Source organism: Dermacentor albipictus, chromosome 1 (genome assembly GCF_038994185.2).
Source record: "Dermacentor albipictus isolate Rhodes 1998 colony chromosome 1, USDA_Dalb.pri_finalv2, whole genome shotgun sequence".
Taxonomy (NCBI): Eukaryota; Metazoa; Arthropoda; class Arachnida; order Ixodida; family Ixodidae; genus Dermacentor; species Dermacentor albipictus.
In genome coordinates this window covers 85,019,582-85,042,020 of record NC_091821.1, presented here as the reverse complement: position 1 = coordinate 85,042,020, position 22,439 = coordinate 85,019,582, and the positions used below count along the sequence as shown (strand labels likewise).

Genomic DNA, 22,439 nt, shown 5'->3' with positions numbered 1-22,439 from the left:
ATGGTATGTGAACTACACGAGCTCTCTTGTGCGCTGACCGGGCAGCATCATTAGCAACGTCGTTACAGACGGTGCCACGTATAGACAAGAACGGCACCGAGAGCGGCGCTGCTGCGCCGGCGTTGAGAGCGCCGCATGCGGAGCAAAATTCTATTAGCCGGTGGTACCCCTCCCCCATCTCTCGTTCGCGCCGCCTTGATTGCCTCCTGCACTGCGCGTGTTTGCGCACGTTTCGCGCCGCGCGCGGTGTGTGCGTGTGGACATTTCTTTCGAAGGGCGGTGTACAGTCTCTCTCACATTTAGGGGAAAACTCGAAGCGCATTGCATCGCGATGCGGCGAGCGCTTGAGTCAAGCGGCGGCAGCAGCTCGCGCAGATGCTCGAGGGGCGGGATCTTGAACGGCGTCGTCTGTTACGGCGGCGCACGCTGGCCGCATTGTCGAGAAACGTTCTACTGTCAGGTGCAGGGCGCTGATCACATCGTTACTGCGTGAAAGGAGCCGATATTCTTTGCTAAGCGTTGCGCGACGCCCACTGATACGCCTCGAATGTAAGTTCATCGCTGCATGGCAGTCATAGACGACGTACTGATTCCACACATTCTTGACGGCCCGTTTCTGGAAGGCGACTATATATATTCTAACGCGATAGGACGCCGATCCACACTGCTCGTGCTGTGCAAGAACTGCTAGAAGAGCGCGCAGTCACTCTTGGAGCGGCCGCCTCAATCCCCGGGCGCCAACATCATTTAAAAATGTCTGGGGCTCGTTGAAAAATCGCTGGCGCAACATCCCCTCTATCAGTCGCCCGAGGATAGGCTTCGATCCACCGTCGTCAGCGACTGAGACGTGCAGCGAATGAACACATCCCTGATCAAGTCATTCTACACTTCACTGCTTTCCAGGATGAGCGCTGTCATCGCTGCCGCTGGGGACATGACGAGATACTAACTGAAGTTCCGAGCGTGACATGTCCAATTCCCCACCGGCGGGCAGGGTCTGTCTGGTGTAGCGAATGATTGTCGAGAAAAATCACTTCCAGCTCATTGTCTGAACCTAAAACGTTCATTTAATCGTGTCCGTTTGTTTCACCGTGTTCCACTCCTATTGTTGAGTGCTTTGTTTTCCTTTCGAGTCAAACAAAGACTGAGCACGTTGCGCGCACATCTTGGTGCGTTTTGTCGCTGCTCATTACGGTAGCACATGTGCACACAGTGAAGAAATATACGTGCACACGCTCAGTACTCCGGACTTTCGAAAGAACAAATGAACCATGTTGTCAAAAGAAGTTTGTGGAACTCCATTATCGCCAATGAAGGATCAGAGTGGGGCGACGCACAACGTTTAGTAAAGACTATCAGCTCAGTTCCTGCAGTACCGATGAAATCGGTGCACTGCCCCTGACAGTACCACGCTTCCTGAAAATGCGGCCAGCGCGCGCCGCCGTAGCAGACGACGCAGATCACGACACTGCCCCTCAGGCCTGTGCGCCTGCTCGAGCTGCTGCCGCCGCACGACTCATTGCTTGCCGCATCGCGACGCAATACGTTCCGAGTTTTCCCCCTAGTGTGAAACAAGCTGCACACGCTATATTTGCCTTTAAGAAGATCGGTACGCTTCACGATTATTTTTATGGCTGCAATGCGGCGAAAGGGCAGCGTCTGCTTAACCATCCCTTACGAAAATGGGTGTTGAATTTCCATTGCCGATTTGTTGTACTATAATTGAGTCAAGTCAAAGTACATGGAATTTCAACACCAGTTGACTCACCACAACCAGAGTTCAACGGAATTTCCGTTGTGCACTGCCAATGATTTTTCCGTTGAATGCTTTCCAATTGATTTCCAATTGACCGGTACCACATGGTCACTTTCAATCGTGATCTTGCTCCATTAGGATCAATAATACGCGCATCGCGTTCGAGCCTCTTTATCGCGATCATAGGCTGACTACCATTTGTTTGATACTGTGTCTCGATGCTTAGCCAAAGGTTAGTGTGGATCCAAGCACTATAAGTAGCATTGATTTTTTTTAGGACAATTGTTTACATACTGAAGACTACTGAAATCATAAATATAGAAATGAAACATAAAACTGAGAGAATGAAGGAATAGCATAATTGAGCGAATAATAATGAGGAGCAAGAATATGTCGAGAACAGTGTCATACAATCAGCTGATGATAACGGCCCTATTCAAAATGACAAACGAAATATTTTCCTTTAAAAATGTTTTATGTTGAACTTTTTACAGCACATTAGACAAATTTGACAAGTCCCTTGGACCTGCAACACCTGAAACTCCATGAGGATCACTTAATTGGACAGTGTTATCAGCTGTCACTGTCAATTGAAATAAAATTTGATCCATATCAGGCTTGATTGCAATCGAAAGTGGGTCTGTGACACCAGGTATTTGATGGAATGACGAAAGCCAATCGTTCTTCAGCTTGTGGCTGTTTGGGCTTGTTGTTCCACATGTTGACAAACTGAGCAGAGAAAACACAGACAGAAAGAATGATACGAATGCTTGTTTGTCATCTAGTTTCTTTTGTCTGTCCATGTTTTTCTGCTCTACATTTTCTCAACAGGCATCCTTGTTTTCTTAATATTCCAGAGGTGTAAATTAGGATAGAGTACAGGCACACTGCAACAAGGCAACAGCAACTATCTGCAAATTACTGACAACCATCGTGATTGTTGCCCGAGGATCAGCTAGGTCACACTCGTTACAGTACGAGTATGCATCCTATCCTAAAGGGAGTCAGGATAGCCGTCTGCTACAATATGAAAGAAAATACACCTCTCACTCTATTGCACTGCTTGTTTCTTATTAAATGTAAGTGTCTATATGCAGATTTACAAGCCACCTGCTTGTATTGATACAAGTGCAATGCTGTTTAATGATGTTTGTTAGCATGCTGCAAGTGTACATTTCAATTACCCTAGCTATTTCACTAAGTGATTGTTGAATAAGAAACGTGTTTTTGTCCTCATAGGAAAAAGCTCATTTGAAATATGTCACACTGTTTGGACTTATAATATATTACCCAATTGACCTATATTTTGAAAGTTAGATCTAGCATGCAAATGATGACTGCTGTTGGCCACACAGTGTTGCTGCACCAATTTTCAGATTTGCAGACGTGGATAAGCAAATGAAGAGAAAATGAAACGCATGTTCTGTGCCACCCCATGATTCCAACGTATTGCTTGTGATAATATGAGGGGCCACTCGTGAACCTGTGTGCTACTCCCCCAAGCAGCGATTACTCAAGGAACCAGACATATAATGCTCTTTATTATTTACAGGCATCGCAAAAGTGTACAAAAGCATACTATACATGAAAAAAATCTGTATATATCACTTTTGCTCACAGCACACATCATAACAAAGCATAAAAATGTGGCACAACATCACGTAATAACTTAACAAAAGCAAGCATGGTTAAATCGGATGTGCTTAATTCAAAAGAGTCCATAGAGCTTTCCAACAAAACTGAACTCTGTTGCAAGGTAATGTAACATTTTCTATGGTGTTGGAAAATCAAAATGCAGCTGCAGTATTCATTTTGTAACAAGCGATGAAAGTGACTGTAAGGTATTGTGAGCAACTTCCAGACAGCGAATAGCTAAAGCAAGTCTAAAGCCCTTTGATGGCATCTCATATTACTCATGTTTCATTATGTAGTTTAAGGAAAATGTTACTTCACCATGCCATTTGGACAACTATCACTCACTTATCTCAAACAAAATATTACGCAAACATCTAATTTTGCCAGCTACAGTTGGCAATCTGAAATTGTGGATATCTGATGCCATTGACTTCGCGTCTAAGTGTACCATTCATAAATTCAAATGGAAAAAGAGGGTGACTCCACAAAGGACCCCAGTTTACGGCACTGTCGACAACATGCAAAAGAGGAGAGCATTATATGTCACGTACTTGATACCGCACAATTCCTGGTACTCAAGAAGAAACTTCTTTATCTTTCTCCTAACTGTAGCAAGCTCCTGAATGCAGATGCAAGGGTCAAGAAGGTAATGCATGATCACAAAAAATTTCAACTAATGGTTGTACTGTCTTTCTAAAATGCGTCCTATTAATGTGACTGGGAAACAGAACAGCAGCCGATTCCTCCAACCGGCAGCTTTCCACTCCTTTATGTCCTTAAAGACCTTGGCAGCCTCGTGAGCTCCCATATGGGGGCGAGGCTCAGAAGACATTTGTCTGCATCAGGAAGATGTCTGCATAGATGAAATCGGTGGCACTGTCTGGACTTCAGCCACATAAACATTGTTGCCCGAACAAAACCAGAACAAACGGCATGCACGTAGTGTACTACAAAGGCCTCACTAAATGAAAAAAAAAATGAAAGAAGTGTCAGCACACTTGCTACTTTGATGACACAACTAGGGGCCTGCACGGCCTTTTATGCATAGCACAAAAATGGCTCGTGTTCTGAGCTTGTTTGCAGAAGCACTTGGCAGACACACACGACAAAACCCATTTCCTTTTGAAACAACCTGCCCAGAGTCCTCACACGATGCACAACCATAAGCACTGTTGAATTGTGTCATACTAGTTATTTCACATTTGGAAACGCTGTCTACTGTACGGGGACCAGGAAATGTCTTTGACGTGTGCGATACACCCCTGCTGTCCCTCCAAACAACTCCAGTGGATGATATTTCATTCATTCTTTTCACAAACTGTATCAAAAAAGAGTTCATTGATGGCCTCCCTGTGCCAAACCACAGCCCAGACAACAAAAGAGTCTGTGCACATTCTTTGCATGGCAGTTCACTAATCATCAAAAGAAGAAACCACATGCTCGCATCAGAACTTTCGAAAAGGGGCACACCGTCAGTATTCAATGTCAATGTAATGTCATTCGAAGTCACAGGCAACTTGTACTGATAGCTCTTTGTGATGTCACACACATCAAAGGAAGTGCCTGTTCTACTGCATTGCAGCTTTCCTGATTCTAACACATCTGGAATTTGGCCCTTCAGATCCATTACAAGAAAAAATGATGAGCTTTTCAGTAAGCTGCCACTCGCATAGTTCACATTGCACTGACTGCCAACCACATCATTTCCTGGTAATTCTGGTAGTTCACCAATATACCCAGAGCACACACTACAGTATAAGTGCTTAGCATACTGCTTTTCGGATCCGGCAAAGTGTCAAAAAAGAAGTATACTTTGATGTTGGGTACGCGACACCTTCTGGCAAGTGAGCTCTGAGAAGCTGCACTAAGCTATCGGTGGCTTCTTTTGAGCAGCCATGGCGCAAGCTGTGGGCCATGACCATTAAGAGGCTTTCGGCTTTCGTAAGCTTGGCTCCAGGAAACAGGTCTTCATCCTAAGCAGAGAGGAATGGTAGCAAACAAAGGTGGTGTTAGAAAAAGTACAACATTACAATCATACACTTGTAGATGCCTGTTTTGTTACCTGCACAGTAAATTGGACAGAAAGTCCTGCCATGACAAGGGCTTCATGAGTTATCTTGTGGCACTGACTTTATACTGGCTAACATGTTACTTAACCTGGCAACTTTAATGCACCATTTTAAGCTACCCCTTTTACTTTGTGAACCTGCCTCGAAATAATGCAGATGCCAACTGTGCATGGTGAACACCAGATGGCCACCAAAGAAACCTTTTTAAAGCAGCCATGGTACATGCAGCACAGTGAGACTAAGCACTGTCTTTCCATGAAATGTGTGCTTCGGGACAGCAGATATTTTTAACATGTACTTTTGGAGTACTATTAAATAACGACAGATGTTCAAGGAAGATTTGAGGGCTTCATTTGCGAACAACCCCAAAAAAAGCAGGCTTTGGCCACAACACGACAAAATTACACACACACACACACGCACACACACACACACACACACACACGAACGCACGCACGCACGCACGCATTATGTATATATGCTAGAACAGGCGCCAAGATAACGCCTGAACGTTAAAGGAAAACCCTAGGAAATTCCATCAGCACATTACGTATTCTAAGGCTCTGCGGTGCTCTGTTCCTGCCTCAGCTCCACTTTACCAGCACCGGTTTACTAATGCTTTACCATCAGTAAACACAGTTTACTGATGTAAACTGTGTTTACATCAGCAATATGAATTTAACAGCGCGGGTTTCTCCTTAATTGGGAGAAATAACTGCTGCGAGCAATGATCGCATCGGTACGCTCCCTACTTCATTCCATCACGTCAATATTTTCACTATATGACTCGGTCACTACGCTGCATAAGCTTCAGGAGATAACCTGCGGCAGGCGTTACAGCGGGGCAAAATAAGACGTCACAGCAACAAAATAATATCTGGAAATTACGCCTGACACCACAACGCTTACCAAGTCATCCTTCCAGCCTCTCGGAAAATGCTGCTCGCCGGGGTCAGGATACACGTCAGCGCAATCAGCGTCACATTCCGATTCGCTGCTCTCAGGCGGCGAGGTAGACAAGGTTTCATGCGTGCTTTCCAATGGATGACAGTCTTCAGTTGCAGCGTCAATTGAAGGGAATGGTGCGATGTGGCCTGCGTCTGCTTCGTTTTCGCAGAAATTCTGTTCACTTGCATCAGTAGAACCCAGTTCACTGTCCAACGCGGCAGACGAAGCACCGACTGATGTACGTTTTTGAACCTATTTTGAGGGTATGGGCACGTCGATGGACGGGTCCCATAAGTAATTTCCGAATTGTCTTCTCGGCGACATTATTCGTGAACGGCGCTGGGCCTTGCACGATTACTTTACGATAAAATATAGAGCGCAACACCCAATAAAACATAGCGAACGGCGAATGCGGAGTACAGCGGAGTAGTCATACAATCACGTAGTAGTGCACCTGGTGCACCCGCTGGCTAGAAAACCTAAAGCGTTGCCAGACGGTCAACTGCCTCGACGCTCAATGACTCAACAGTGAAACGTTAGATCAGCGTATCCAAGAGGTAGGTCTGGAAAATGCATTTTATATTATTAGGCAATAGTGTGTGGCTCACAGGGCCGCAAACATTTATTAAAGTTTTGTTTCAAGCTTTTGTTATGAGTTTTTAAAAAAAATAATCTTAAGCCAAACACAGCCATATCTAAAAAGTGAGCAGGAAACACTGATACCATCTCTTTCGTTTGCGTCGTGTTTGCATTTTTCCGTCGCCATTTCGTACGTATTTTTGTTAGTTGCCTCCCGTCAAGTTGGTTCTTTATTTTATGTTCCGGCCTCGGCACGTGCGTTTGTTTGCTCGGACAGCTGGAGCGTAAGATGTCTCACGTCCTTGCGAAGTGAGTTGACGATAACGAGTGGGACGTGTATCCCGTGAATGCGTTGGCCGACACGGATGTGGCCTTCCGTCTCATATCGCAGCAGGGGTCAATTAAAGAAGTATTCAACTCATCAGTTGGAAAGAAGGAGCGCCACCGGACCCGGCAGTACTCCTTGCCTTCGGTGAGTACATCTCGTGTTTTTTGATGGCTGCCCCTACTAAAGTAACATATTTAACAGGGAGAGGCGGCCTAGTTGGTGGTCGATATTGGAATGCATCATGTAACCGCGAAAACGACAACGGACGATGAAACATCCGCGCCTGTCCTGTGTGTTTCTTTCCTCGTCCGTTGTCGTTTGCGTGGTTACATGATGCATCCCAACTAAAGGCACGTTACACGGAACCTGTCTCAGAAAAGTTTATGCGCTGTCCAGGTTGCCGGTGTAGCGTGTTGCACGTACAATCAATTGATCACTAAGACACGGAAAAAAAAACAACATCTCATAGCGAATATGATCGACGCGACCAGTTTGTGTGCTAGACCTTGACATTTTTCATACGTATGCCCGAGCAGCGCAATGTAATACTGCCTAGCCACAAATTCGTGCCAGCTTGCCCGCTTATCAGTCATTCTGCTCGATATTTCAGCAAAGTTCTGACTGGTGTCGCATAAAAGTCGCGGGCCGCTTTTATCGTCGCGACAAGAGATTGGAGGATTTTTTACAAGCACTGCTCCCGGAGGGGACATGTAACCGGCAAACGAACGCTTCAGAAGAGCACTTGATATTAAAACAAAAGAGGCGGCGCAGGTTCTCCAGGGCACCCAAGGGGTGCGGGAGGATCAAAGCAGGAAGCAGGGCGGCCCGTGAGTTGGGGCCGCGGAGGCCGAAGCGTGTCAGGGGCATTCACACTGTAAAGCATTCGTATTTCGAGCTGCCGGTCTTCTACAGGTGGATCGTCACGCATTTATGAAAAAGAAGTAATATTTATTTATTTACAATATCGCAAAGGCCCCAGTAAAGAGATTTTACATGAGGGGTGTGCTATTTACAAATGCATTAAGTGTTATATACAATCTTTTTTTATTACTGTATTGAAGTCGGTGCTACTGGAGAGGAGCGCAACGTCAGAGGGAAGGTAATTCAAATCTTGCAATGTTTTGACAAAAAATGAAGAAAGATTCACAGTGGTTCGAGCAGATGGTGGGTATACAGCTGTTTCGTGATTGGTGCTGACTTGATGGCAGGAGTACAAGGTGACGTGTGATAAAACTTGAACAATAGGCACAGACGTGCTATTCTGCGGCGTGCTGAAAGACTCCCAAGGTTTGCACGAGATTTTAGTTCGGTGAGACTAGAATGGTATGAGCGTTCTGAGAAAATGAATCTGGCTGCATGGTTCTGTACAGATTTTAGCATTTTATTAGGGTTACTTTGGTGAGGGTCCCAAACAGTACATGTGTATTCCAGTTTGGTCTGATTATTGTGTGATAGGCGAGAAGTAGGACAGAAGGATGTGGTAGATAAAGGTTACGATGTAAACAACCAAGAACGCGGTTAGCTTCATTAGTAGTGTGCATTGTATGAAAGGACCGTGTTAAATGTGATGACAAATGAACACCTACGTACTTGTACGCACTTACACATGAAATTGCGAAGTTATAGATCAAATAATTCAGTGATGAGTAATATTGCTGGCAATGAAAAGAAAGTAGTGATGTTTTATTTGTGTTTAGTGACATGAGCTACTCGTTGCACCAGATTTCAATCCGTTGAAAGTCAGACCGAAGGGAGTGAATGTCAGACAGGTTGTTAATTGGACGATAAATGTAGCATGCAGTCGTCTGCAAAAAGTGTGATGTTAGAAGAAATATCACTCGGTAAATCATTGATATATATTAGGAATAACAGTGGGCCTAGGATCGTGCCCTGAGGCACGCCCAAGCTGACAGGAAGGTAGGCAGAAGACTGTTTATTGGCGCGCACGAATTGCTGGCGGTTAGTTAGAAAGTCACAAATCCATTCAAAAGCAAAAGAATTAACGCATGAAAGTTTTAGAAACGGGCGTTCATGAGGAACGTTATCAAATGCTTTCTCGAAGTCCCCCCCCCCCCCCCCCCCAAAAAAAGGACACACACTCACACGATATATCTCACGTGCTCCTTTCTTCCGCATTCCAAAGAAAGCCTGCGAAATATAAAAAAAATACCATGTGACGGGGCAATGGTGCACTGTTATTGTGTTGCTTGCTCTCAAGCGTGCGATGGATGAAGACGTCGGCTGCAGCGAGACTGGCCCGTGACAGGGCGTTACGTCTGGTGTAGGTATCTGGGCGTGCGGCTTTTATCGCATGACAGCACAAATGCATGCTGCTGGCTGAGCGGTGCCGAAGCGATAAAGCATCCAAGGAGTCGAAAGAGAACAAGAAGATAGCTTTATTTCTTTTTTATTCTTGAAATGGACACGAGCTGGCGGCCTGCCGATGGATTGTAATGGGGTTGGGCGGGGAGGCGGCGTTAGGGCCGGAATGATTTTGCAGTGACCTTCAATCCAAAAAGTGCCTTTCGATTATAATGCGTGTTCGAAGAGGTCACCATCTCATAGGCACATTTTCCAAGCCGTTCTTGATCATGGTATCAGGGATGGAGTTGCAAACTTGTCTTACTTTTTCTTTTAGGTTCTCTGATGTTGTAGTTGGTGTCCGGTATACTTGATCCTTGATGTAGCCCCAGAGAAAGAAAGCAAGGGAGTTAAATCTGGCGACCATGCTGGCCAAGCAATGAGCTCATGCTGTCCAATACACTGCTGCGGGAATAATTCATGCAGCCATTTGCAAGCTTTGCTGCTGCCGTGTGCATGAGCACCATCATGCTGATACCAAATATCCTTGATCCTAGCCAATGGAACTCGGCAAAGAAAATCCTCAGGCGCCCCATCAAGGATGTCATTCATATGTTTCGCCTGTAAGCATGTTATTAAAAAACAGGGGGCCAATGATAGTGCCACCGTAAATTCCACACTACACGTTAACCGACCGCTGATATTGGTAATGTCTTCAAAACCCAGTGAGGGTTTTCGTTGCTCCAATAGTGAGTGTTGTGGATGTCCACGTGGGCATTACATGAGAAGGTAGCTTCATCAGTCCACAATGTTTTGTTGGCAAAGCCCGGCGGAAGATAATCTTCCACCTTGATTATAATCCAGTTTGCAAAGTGCTTTCGATTTTTGAAATAGCGGGGCTCCAACATCTGGTGCAGCTGCATGTGGTATGGATGAGGCTGCCTCTTCTTAAGTACTCTTCACATTGAAGAATTTGGCACTCGAGCTTCAGCACCCACACTACGAGCACTTGCATGTGGGTCTGAAGCAAACTGACACAGTATCTATCTCCACGTCCTCGTCCAGGATTGAAGATTTATGTTGCTTCTTCGTAAAAGCCCCAGTCTGTCTCAGCGTTTCATATGCATGCACAATCATCATTGAGCTCAGATGCTTACCTGGATGCCAGTGTGGAAATAGCTAAAGTGCACGCCCTCTATGTCCACTTGACGCACCTAGAGCCAAAACGATATCCTCCCTTTCCTCATTGGAGTAAGCCATATCCACTGCTCAACGTTGGTCACAGCTGAATAGCGTTGCTGTAGAGAACACGCAGGGATATGTGTGCCTGAGGAGCTCTGGATATTGGGGGCGAGCTCCACCACTGGAAAAGCTCATGCCACCATCGGCGTGACGTGACATATGAGAGGTCACGTGGACACAGTGGCCGCATCGGCTGCATTGGAAGCACCGAAGCGAGCTGAAAATGAAAGTTTAAAGTGCCACCTGTGCTACAGTTCTGATTAAGTGGTGAGGCTTTACCGCTTGACAACATTTGAAAGTACTCTAATAGGTAGTGGCTGCCTTTGGAAGCGTGCAGCATGGTAGGCTGCTGCTCGGTGCCGTTGTGCCGGACGTACGCAGTGGAGCCTGGTGTCAGCTTTATTCACACGTAGCCACAGAACAAAGAGCCACATGAAGCTTGACTCGCGAAACTTAGAAGTGGCAGACAGCCATCACCTACAACTCCGGTATGCAGCAAACAGGTGCGAGGAAGATTTCTGCTATGGTGTCAGGACTGCGCGATGTTCGGTGAGTAGCAGAAAACGCACACCGAGACGCTTGCCCGCGCCCACTGCCTAGCTAATGTCATGACGGTTTTGGTCTATGAACTTGTTGACGCAAGATACTGGCAAGTTCACTGGAACGGAAAGGGAGCGGCAAGAAGCACATTAAAAAAAAGGCATGGCATATGGTCACGTTTGTGCTATGAATTATTGCACTGGATTACGACGAAGAAGCACAGGGAAATCGCACGCTGAGAAGACCGATAAGCATACAGTGCGATGCAACTTGAGAAATAATATTGGAACGTCCAAGAATTCAGAAGACAAAAAAAGATTTAATCGTTGCGATGGCACATCACAGTCACCGTATGTGTCGAAATCTCTATCACAAAATTATTTTTGAACAGTTGTGATAGCGTCCATGCAACAAAGATTGCCATTGTACCGTAAAGTGCTCATATGCTGCAGCCCAAAGCTCACGGCACGGTGCGAAAACGCGCTCACAACGAAAGCAAAACATTGTTCACAGACATGCATGCAGACGTGCAGTCGGTCGCTGCGAACCCGTGCGATCGCTGCATTGAGGCTTCATTCTGTTATGCCCCATTTGGTTACACAGACAGCCCACTATAAGAACATATTTCGCATAGTTTATTCGCAGCATTTGCCTACCTTTCACGCAATTAGGGAGACTCCATCCTGGCGACCGCGTGCAGTGGCGCTCACTGTACATATGTATTCGGCAAAGAGATAGCGTCTGTAAACAATTCTGTGCTTTCAGTTTGCCCAAGATTATTATATCGACAGTCAAAAACTTCCCTCGTTGTGAGAGTACTTACATAAATGTTGAGGAGGGCCGCCACGTGGTTTTTTTAGCTCTGTAAGCGAAACCTATGAGGAGCGCGCCGCGTGATCTCATACTACGCAAGGGAGGAGCTTCTGACAGATGGTGACTCCGTAAGTCCTCGCCCCCAACATTGCAGTTCGCTGGAATTGGTTCAGACGAGGTACATAAGGTATGATCTACATCCGGTAAACTGGAACAGCCTGTGGGCGCACTCTCTCGGGGACTGACACGCTGCATGGTGACGGTGCACAAGTGTGAAGCCAGACGTGGCCACCCGATACTGCGACCACAAAGTGATGTGCATCCGTGGGGTGCGAGATAAAAAAAAACGTCTGGTAGACAGTAAGTGCGAGAAGGAGAGCAGACTGGACCAGTATGGAAAGAGTAGTCTGAAGAATACATGTGTAATCTTCCTTGAATATAGCCAAGGTTTTTATACCATTAGTTAGTTTTGTCCGCATGCGACTTATCCGCTGTTATTCGAGCCCTAAGGTTAAAGTTGTAGCATCATCGTTCAATTTGAAAACTTTTACAAGGTCATTTGTGTACAAAGGCAAAATTCCAGCAGCAGTAATTGCTTTCCATCATTCCCACGCACTTCGCCCTTTCCTTCTTTCAAGCAGAATCAAAATGCTGCTTTCATCTTTTCTCTTTTGTGGCCTTAGATGCTTTATCGCTTTGGCAACATTTGGCCAGCAGCATGCATTTGCACCGTCCTGCAATAACAGCCGCATGCCCGGATGCCTACACCAGGCATAACACCCTCTTGCGGGCCAGTCTCACTGCAGCTGACACTGTTCATCCATCGCACGCATCAGAGTAGCACAATAACAGTGCACAAGTGCCCCGCCACGTGGTATTTTTTCATATGTTGTGGGCTTTCTTTGGAACGCGGAAAAAGGGGCCATGTGAAATATACCGTGTTGGAAACAATTTATTGAGAGGTTTCTGTAAATGCTCTACAACTTTGCATCTCACACTTAGGGTCTGCAGCCAATACTTAAAACGTTGATTAATTAAACATAAATAATCCGCTAGTTAAGGGGAAAATAAAAAAAAACAGCCTGAGTAACTCTAGAACAGTGCCAACATTATGAATTTGGTTCAACTTGCGTCCGGAGTACCTTTCATTTTTAAAACTTTGGCTCAAGCTATGTGGGACAAGCTGTATATATAGTACAAGAGGGAGATTGAAAGGTTAGATGACATAGCTGGCTGTTCATTACACTATTACCAAAAAAGTTGTTTGTAAATTTAATAACTAACCCTCATTTATCACTAGTTGCGAATAAGCTCATTATGTAAACTAGGTTGGTACTTAACCAGACTTACTTAGTCAAGACAAGCATGGGCCGGTTTTTGTAGCAGTGCCTTTTCCCATGGAGGAAAGAGACAAAGTAGGAGGGCTTGACGTCACATTTTTGAAGAAGTGACTAGCGCAAGGGTGGACATGAGACAATGAGACACTAAAAAGATGACAAGGACAAGCGCCTGTCCTTGTCGCCTTTTAGTGTCCACTCTTGCACTAGTTACTTCACCATGGAATACCAACTAGCCCGGTCTCGCACCCCACATTTTTGAAGCCGGAAATGCAGCCATGTTGGTGTGCCATCTCCCTTTGTGCCTCCAATCAGCTCGCCAGAACAGTTAGGCACGAGCTTTGAACTTGCATTGCTATGAGCTGCCAGAAGTGTGTGCTGCTGATGCGCATCAGAGCAATGCCTGTGAAACTTCTTGATCAGTTTTAGTGAAGCAGACGCGATCCTGTGCCCATCTGGGGCATGTTGAAGATGACAAAGACCTGCACCGCAAATACTTGAGTATGTCTGTTGCTGACACTTGCACTCACAGACCCAAACATCTTTCAAGCTTACACACCTCGCTTCAAAGTCAGCTTGTCTTGCGAACATAATGTGCTGCGAGAAAGACGCGGGTCAAACAAGCTTATTTCACTTTTCAGAGGCCTAGCACAGCAGCGAGAGCTTAAGGGGCATGGTTGCTATGGCAAGGTTTTCATTTGGGGCACCATTACCAGTGCTGCATTGCGAAAAACAGCATGCGACTTCCGTCACACTATCTCCAACACGTCTGTGTTGGCCGGCGCCTCTCCTACGCTCTCCTTCCTCCATGCCTTTTCCCGATAACAATGCCTTTCAGTGCTCTTCGCTTTAGTGAGTGGTCAAACGAGGCTGTGTATCGGGTGGAGCTTTAAAAGAGGCCACTCATAAATGCGAAAAGCACTGAAAGGCATTGGCATCGAGAAAAGGCATCGCTACAAAGTACTGGCCATGCTCGCCACTTCTTTCTGTATAAGTAAATACAAATAAAAATTGACTCACAAATGTACAGGACTTGACACAGCATAAGAATTGGGGATAAGAGTTAATGGAGAATAGCTTAGTAACTTGCGAATCGCTGATGATATTGCCTTGCTTAGGAACTCGGGGGACCAATTGCAATGTATGCTCACTGACCTGGACAGGCAAAGCAGAAGGGTGGGTCTAAAAATTAATCTGCAGAAAACTAATGCTTAACAGTCTCGGAAGAGAACAGTAGTTTACGATAAGCAGCGAGGTACTGGAAGTGGTAAAAGAATACATCTACTTAGGGCAGGTAGTGACCGTGGATCCGGATCATGAGACTGAAACAATCAGAAGAATAAGAATGGGCTGGGGTGCGTTTGGCAGGCATTTTCAGATCGTGAACAGCAGGTTGCCATTATCCCTCAAGAGAAAAGTGTGTAACAGCTGTGTCTTACCAGTACCCATCTACGGGACAGAAACCTGGAGGCTTATGAAAAGGGTTCTCCTTAAATTGAGGACGATGCAACGAGCTATGGAAAGAAGAATGATGGGTGTAACATTAAGGGGGATAAGAGAGCAAGTTGGGTGAGGGAACAAGCATAAGTTAATTACATCTTAGTTGAAATCAAGAAAGAAATGGGCCAGGCTAGGGCATGTAATGAGGCGGGAAGATAACTGATGGTCATTAAGGGTTACGGACTGGATTCAAATAGAAAGAAGCGTAGCAGGGAGCAGCAGAAAGTTAGGTGGGTGGATGAGAGTAAGAAGTTCGCAGGGACAACATGGCCACAATTAGCATGTGACCGGGGTAGCTGGAGAAGTATGGGAGAGGCGTTTGCCCCACAGTGGGCGTAGCCAGGCTGATGATGATGAAGCAAGTGATCATTGTTAGCATTGTGTTCAGTGGGGCTGGTTGGTTCATGTTTAGAATAAAGACAGGGGCAGCACATCATAGAGTACAGGACAGCGCTCTGTGCTGTGCTCTTTACTCGCTCGCCCTGTGTTGCGCTGTTCCTGTTTTTATTCTAAAGGGATCATTGTCTGTGTTCATATATTTTTAAATAAGGTTTCCATTGAAACCGTTCAACGGTGTGGAGTAAACAAAAATATCGGGACATCTGAACATTCGAATATTATTCATCAAACAACCATGCAGGCTGACTGAGCACTGGTTGTCCAGTTTTAATCTTTGAATAAGTTGGGAATCAAGCAACCGAATAACTGGTATTGCCAAAGGCCTGATTTAATGGTGCTTTTATAGTTTGTCAACTACCATTGGCAATATTGAATTAAGGCGTGTTTGTAAGAAGGCATTATGTTGATAACTTCGATGACAGTCTGTGAAAATGCACTGCCCACAGATAATTTTCGTGCGCGTGATACTGCTAAACCAATTGTTCTTGTATGTCTTTAAAAAAATAGATGCTTTCTTTTATTTCAGATATCAACCGATGCAGCACCTGTACTGTTCAGGTAAAGGCACTTCAAGAAGAAAATCGGGAATTAAAAGATGAAGCGGAACATATGAAGCGGATGGCAAAAAAACACGATTACATTTATGGTAAAAAGCCTTTAAACATATGTTGCCACAACATTATACAGTCAGCAGCTGTCCTAACCTTGGTGCTTGACCACTTGCCATTGCTTTTGAAAAAGTTGAAGACCCTTCAAAATACGAAAGAAGTTAATTTCATGAAACATGTTTTTCAACGGAAAGGTTTTTGCTTCCGTTATTACCATGTGAACTTGGTCACAAAGTGCCAAACTATGTCATAAAAGGCGCTGGTAAGAACACTCTTCCTTTGCTATGAAAGCACAACAAAATTTTTCAGGTAAATGAAGAGAAAGAAGTTTTACACCATAATGCATTCGTCGATTATCAGCCATTTCTAACATTTTTATAGGCCGTTGAAAGGCGGTAAAATGGCCTGTATTTAGGATTTTTTCCAGTAAAAGCTTAAATTTTGCATCAGGCAAATGGTCAGGACCTGTACAATGCTGAAAAAAAAATGCTTGGACGGAATATGGTACAATAGTGTACACATGTGACGACCACTCAAGAAAGCTGATACGGTGTGCTAATTTAACAATGAATTGAAAAAAAATATGCAAACACTGCCTCTTGTGATAGCTCATTGTGTTGTTATTAAACTGAGAAAGCTTTGTTAGAATAATTTTTTGCTTAAAGGGAGAAAAAAGGATATTGAAGTGCTATTCCACCGATCTCAAAATGTAGAATACATCTTCTCACTTCAGGAAGCCTCTTGGCGCCAAAGACGGAATGCATGGATACGAGCGCTCCTGTGCCAATAAATAGAGGTTAGTCTAAACTGATTTTAAGGTAATTGCTTCATTGCTAGGGTGGTTATGAGCCTCTTCAGTCAAGCAGGGCTGCTAGATTACTTGTGTTTACCAGCATGTCACTGTCTGCTAATTTCCTGCTTGGTGCCCTTACACAGCATTGGGCAGTGCATTGATACCGACGTATTTGCTACCCGACTACTTGTGCCAGTCTAGTTAGAATTGGGCAGAATGCAATAAATAAAATAATAATAATAATTGCAGATTCCCGTAAATATCAAACGAGTAAGTTGGTGGGAATGAGCTGCCCAGTATTGTGTAAGGATGATGAGCCGGCCGTTAGTAGACAGCGACATGCTACTAAATACACGTAATCTAGCAGCTCTGCTTGACTGAAGAGGCTCGTAACCACCCCAGTAGTGAAGGAATCAACATAAAATCAGTTTGCACTACACTTATGGCACAGTAACGCTCGTGTGTAGTACTACAGGCTCAATATATAACAAGAGATCAAAGGACGAGAGAAAAGAAATAAAATGTGCATGCATCCGCTAGCACAAAAACTTGGAAAAGGACAGCAGAAGCACAATGAGTTAAACAAAGTGGCGAGTGATCGCTTTTTCATTCTGCGTAACTTGTGCATTTATCCACTTCCAGTTTCATTTCACATGCTGCCATGGCTCAGTGGCTGCATTTTGACTGTGGTGCAATCCAAAAGCACCTGTCTGTTGTGATATACTCAAGAACCATAAGTGATTGCTTTCATAATTTCGTAACCAATTTATTTTGCAGAAGCACCCAAATTAGTCAAAACGACCTAAAACGGCACTTGGCAAGGTTGTAAATCAAGCCAAACAAACAGTTGGACCTTTTGTTGCTTGCCCAAAGGTGCATATATCTATCATATCCTCTGTCTTAGCTAGCTAACATAAATGCATGAAATGGTACTGTCAGAAAAATGAATTTTTCGCACTATCCTTAAACTTGTTCTCTGCAAGCTCCAAGTCTCTTCAAGTCAAAGGCAGGAACATGCACATTGGTATAGCAATGCATCATCAGAAATTGCTGTTTATTTAAAAAGATAGTAAGCAGGATGACCTCTCATTGACAGGCTGCATTTTTCATATCAATTTTGTCTGTGAAAGCACACATTAGGGTTGATGCCTGAGGAAACTTGTCACTGTCTTCACTGTAATTATGCATTTATGTTTCTGGCTAGAAACGTCATTTATAGTCCTAATATAATGTGTGCTGTGTAGCATCCATGTCTGAACCTGTACTTACTATTGCGAGAAAGCACTCGTCCTGTCTCCCTTTCTCATCCGTGTTTTCTTCGATGAATTCATAACAGTGAGCTTGCGTTCAAATCCTTTTAAGCCACTGATAACTTACACCATCACCAGACAGTAACTTTAATGTCATGAGCTTGTACAATTTCACTTGATGGAGGTCACTTTGGTGTTACATGACAAAAAAGTGTCACCTGATATTGAGGGCTATGGTGCTTATCAGAGTAGTATGCACTTGAGCTTTTCCTGTGCCTTTATGCTGTGTGTAGATATCATGAATGGATATGAAAGTGCCAGAAAAACCAAACTTGCCTCCGGTGGGAGCCGAACCCACAACCTCTTCACTACAAATTGCGTTACCGCGGCAACTGTTCCAACTTCTAGATTCTTGGGTATTTTGTTTATGTGTAACCGTGGGTGTGTTAGCCAGTTCTATTCATGCCAATCCATTGGATGTGGACCACCCTTTTGGCCAATGGTGACGCATATGTGAGCTTTATGAGCAGGCAGCTGACCAATAAACTCTTGTATGCTATTTGAAGACATCAAACCTGCCTGATTCAAGACCCTCATTATGAAATTAAAGGGAACTGAGGGGCCCAATTTTGTTAAACACAATCATGTGAAACCAACAGATAATAAGCCAACTAAAGCATAAAGGAAGGTATCTGTATTTTTTTATTTAAGTGTAGAAATGATAAAGCAAAATGATAGTCGATGAAAAACAACTTGCTGCTGTAAGTCATGTCAGTAACTGCTGCAGGTTACCGCATTGTTTCTCTCCTTTAAACTTAGCTATTTGTTCCTAGATGTGTCACCCGCTGTGGTTGCTTAGTGGCTATGGCGTTGGGCTGCTAAGCATGAGGTCGCGGGATCGAATCCCGGCCACAGCGGCTGGATTTCAATAAAGACAAAATGGAAAAGCGCCAGTGTACTTAGATACAGATGCACGTTAAAAACCCCAGGTGGTCCAGATTATTCAGGAGTCTTCCACTACAGTGTGCCTCATAATCAGATCGTGGTTATGGCATGTAAAACAGCATAATTTAATTTTTTGTTAGGTATGTCATTGCCAGCAAATTCTGAATCTTACTCTGCAAAAGGTTATGGGCTATAAAGCTCCCACATGATATTTTTTTTTCATGTTCCCAGGTGGACATTGGGGCCGGTGTGAGTGTTGAACAAGGCACCCTAGAGAAGCTATGCTGAGCATGCGAAAGTGGCCTTGGCAAATTTGCCAGGGCTCTTTTGTGGAATGTATTCACCCCTCAGGAGCTACGGGACGAACCGCTCCTGGGTGAGAAGAGCAACTTGCACTTAAACCAGCCATTCAAGGAGGCCTTGGACCCTATTCGTATCCGAGCTGTGATTGGTATGTACGTCAGTCCTAGTGGTACAACTCCAAATTCCAGTCTTGGAACATTATTTTAAAAATTCGCATCTCCTCGTGCGTTACTTATCAAGAGATATGCGCCAGCACAGCAATATTAGCTTTTAGTTTGACTGGACAAGCTTGGCACCACAAGGTAGCTGGACCGTACAGAGCGATCAGGCCACTCACGGACGTCTAGGCTAAAAGCTCCTTATCACAGCAATAGTAGCATGGAGAGGATTTAGTGTACGCCTCCACCTATCCATCGAAATCTCCAAACCTTGCCTGTGGTTAACAGAAAACCAGACACGCTTGGCATTGCGACAGAATGCTCGCAACACATGCTGCTTCGACAGCTCGCTTGGGATCGACTGCCAGTCAGCTGGCGGAGAAGTTTGAGAGTCTTGGTGCGCTGGCTCAAGACAACTAGAAGGAGATGACAGGATGCCCCATCACGATGCAGAGCCAATGAAGGCGGAGCTTAGCCTGGCGAATGAGTTGGAGAAAAAGCATGGCTATGGAGGTGGGTAACTTGTAATTGGCTAAAGTTCTCTTAAAGGGCCCCTGAAACAGTTCGGACAAATTTTGTAGACGCGTAGGATACAGCTAAAGTTAATTATTCACCCCACAATTTGTGTGAAGCCTTGCGTATTAAGAGAGCCACTGACGATTACAAGTTACCCTCCTCCGTAGCTATGCGTTTTCTCCTCAACTCGTTTGCCAAGTGATCAGGGCTAAGCTCCGCCTTCACTGGCTCTGCGTCGGGACGGCACGTCGTGCCGTCTACTTCCAGTTCTCTAGGACCGAGTGTGCGAAGCCTCTCCAACCTCTCCACCAGTTGCTTGGCAGTCGACCCCAAGCGAGAGCTATCGAAGCAGAGTGCATTCTGAGCAGTCTGTCGCAACGCCGAATGTGTCTGGCATTCCGGTAACCACAGCTGAGCGGACTGATTGGTCTGCACGGTCTAGCCACCTGTTGGCGCAGAGCTTAACCAGCCAAACAACGAGCTAATATTGCTCTGTCTCGGCGTAAAACAATTTAAGCATTTACAAAAACATGTTAACGATTACGCTCGTGCAAAATATTTACACCAGCAGCAAGGAAGAATACACTTTGTTACTGTTACTGTTTTTGGTCAAGCTCTGTGCCATCAGGTGGCTGCGCCGTGCAGTTTGCGCTTCTGCTCATCCTGTGAAACGGCACAGTCAAACGGCCAGGCCCTGTCTCCTTGTGCTTGCATTTACACAAATACCGGACTCGCGAAACACTATTGTGGTTTTTAGTAATCCTCCGGTGTAAAGTGACGGCTGCAAACGTGCAAATCCTGGCGCCGATTCGATATCGACAGTCCGATGCACTGCAGCCACTTCGCTCGTCTGCTGCCTTGCAGAGGGACATGGTGTCGCAGCTTGACATTGCCACTTACTACATTGTCAGCCTTCAACGTAACAAAGGCGAATCGTGTTTCTTGCGAAAGGACTGAGACCGACAATGACTGCGGAGCTCTCGTAAAAATGGAGCACGTTGCAACACAAGCAGACGACACTTGCTGTGCGCCAGAAGTGTAGTGACAAACTTTTCTTGTGCATTCTCTTTCTGTTACTTTCTTTTTATAGAAACAAATTAACTAACATTCCAACTATTAAGAACAACATTGGTTCACCATAAAGTTAAAAAAATTATTGATGAAGCGCGCTGGGCGGCCAGTCGGATAGCTTGCCCTACCAGCATCATTAGGACAGTTTACATCAAATGGTTAGATGCGGCTGAAAATTCAGCCGAGTGGTGTGCTGGGATCGGCAGCAATGTAAATTTTTGAAATTTTAAAATAAATTATGTGCTTTAACCGGAGCACTTACATGTGTCAAATAATGATCAGAAGGACCTATCCTCTAATGGCTCAGTATGTTTGTACAGAATCATCAAAATCATTTCGGGGTCCCTCTAATGTAAGATGCTTTACACAGATTGTTGTGCAAATGTTTTACTGTATCTGTGCCCCATGTGCCTACAAAATTTGTCCGGACCATTTCGGGGACACATAAGTGTGTCTTAGCAACAAGGCTGTATGTCAACGCTTATTAGCCTTCATATAGCTGTGATACTTTAGTGTTGCTATCATTGCTTCCACTTTTGGGTGAAGCTTCAACTGTTTTTGTCATTGAAATTCATTTTTTCTGATTGCCCGATAATTTGATAAGGTTTACGCACCCTTTTGGGTAAGAGAAATTTGCTGTGAGGATAAATGAATTTATAAAAGGTCAAATTTTCATTCAACGAAATTTTTATACAACGAAGTAAAGTGCTGGTTTTACTGGCTTCGTTATAGAGGATTACCTGTACGTGCAAATGAATTATATAAAATTTCAATGAATAGCTGCTAACACACTGACCTGTTCATTATGCATGCCAAAGAGCTTGGTGCCAGTACTGAGATGTTTATCTTCATTCTGCCTCTGCTCTTTACAATATTGTGGTGCACACTTGATAACTGCAGACCCTGGCTCAAAGTACACAACGTAGCTAAACTACTCTGTGATGATGTTTTATGACTGACACTAGCAGTGTGGCCTGCACTTAAACATAGCATAAGGCTTCAATTTGTTATTATTTTATTAGACAGCTAGAAAATCCTGTATGCATCGGTAATCTTATGCTGTATTTCTTTTCCAGACTACACATGCTCCAAGTTTCCCTCTGCCAGCCTCTCCTACATAAAGAACATCATCTCCTCAGTACTGGCAAGAGAAATAAAAGAGCCTGAAGCTCAATAAATTTGTGGGCTATTGTATAAAAGGAATGATTCACATGCTTTTTGTTAATCACGAAGTTGTTTCTTTTCATAACACCACAGGGAAAGAGGCCTTGCAATGGAAAGCTAGAAAATGCACCTTGAAGATGTCCCGAGGCCAAGCCATGCCTCAATGGCGAATATCAACATTAGT

At 44.6% G+C, this 22,439-nt stretch overlaps 2 long non-coding RNA genes across 4 annotated transcripts; one reads left to right on the top strand and one right to left on the bottom strand.

Moving 5' to 3' along the window:
* Positions 1-3,274: 3,274 nt before the first annotated feature.
* On the bottom strand, positions 3,275-6,817 carry LOC139055404 (uncharacterized). Its single transcript, XR_011511731.1, has 2 exons — positions 6,370-6,817; positions 3,275-5,364 (listed from the first exon to the last, which is right to left on the bottom strand). It is a non-coding gene; the product is annotated as an uncharacterized lncRNA (long non-coding RNA).
* A 320-nt stretch (positions 6,818-7,137) lies between these two features.
* On the top strand, positions 7,138-22,278 carry LOC139055394 (uncharacterized). 3 transcript variants are annotated; one of them, XR_011511722.1, is made up of 5 exons: positions 7,138-7,296; positions 7,379-7,459; positions 15,974-16,093; positions 19,275-19,494; positions 22,168-22,278. It is a non-coding gene; the product is annotated as an uncharacterized lncRNA (long non-coding RNA). The 3 variants fall into 3 exon arrangements; XR_011511720.1 differs by having other exon boundaries at positions 7,138-7,459; XR_011511725.1 differs by lacking the exons at positions 7,138-7,296; positions 7,379-7,459; positions 15,974-16,093 and adding an exon at positions 17,625-17,721.
* Positions 22,279-22,439: the final 161 nt, after the last annotated feature.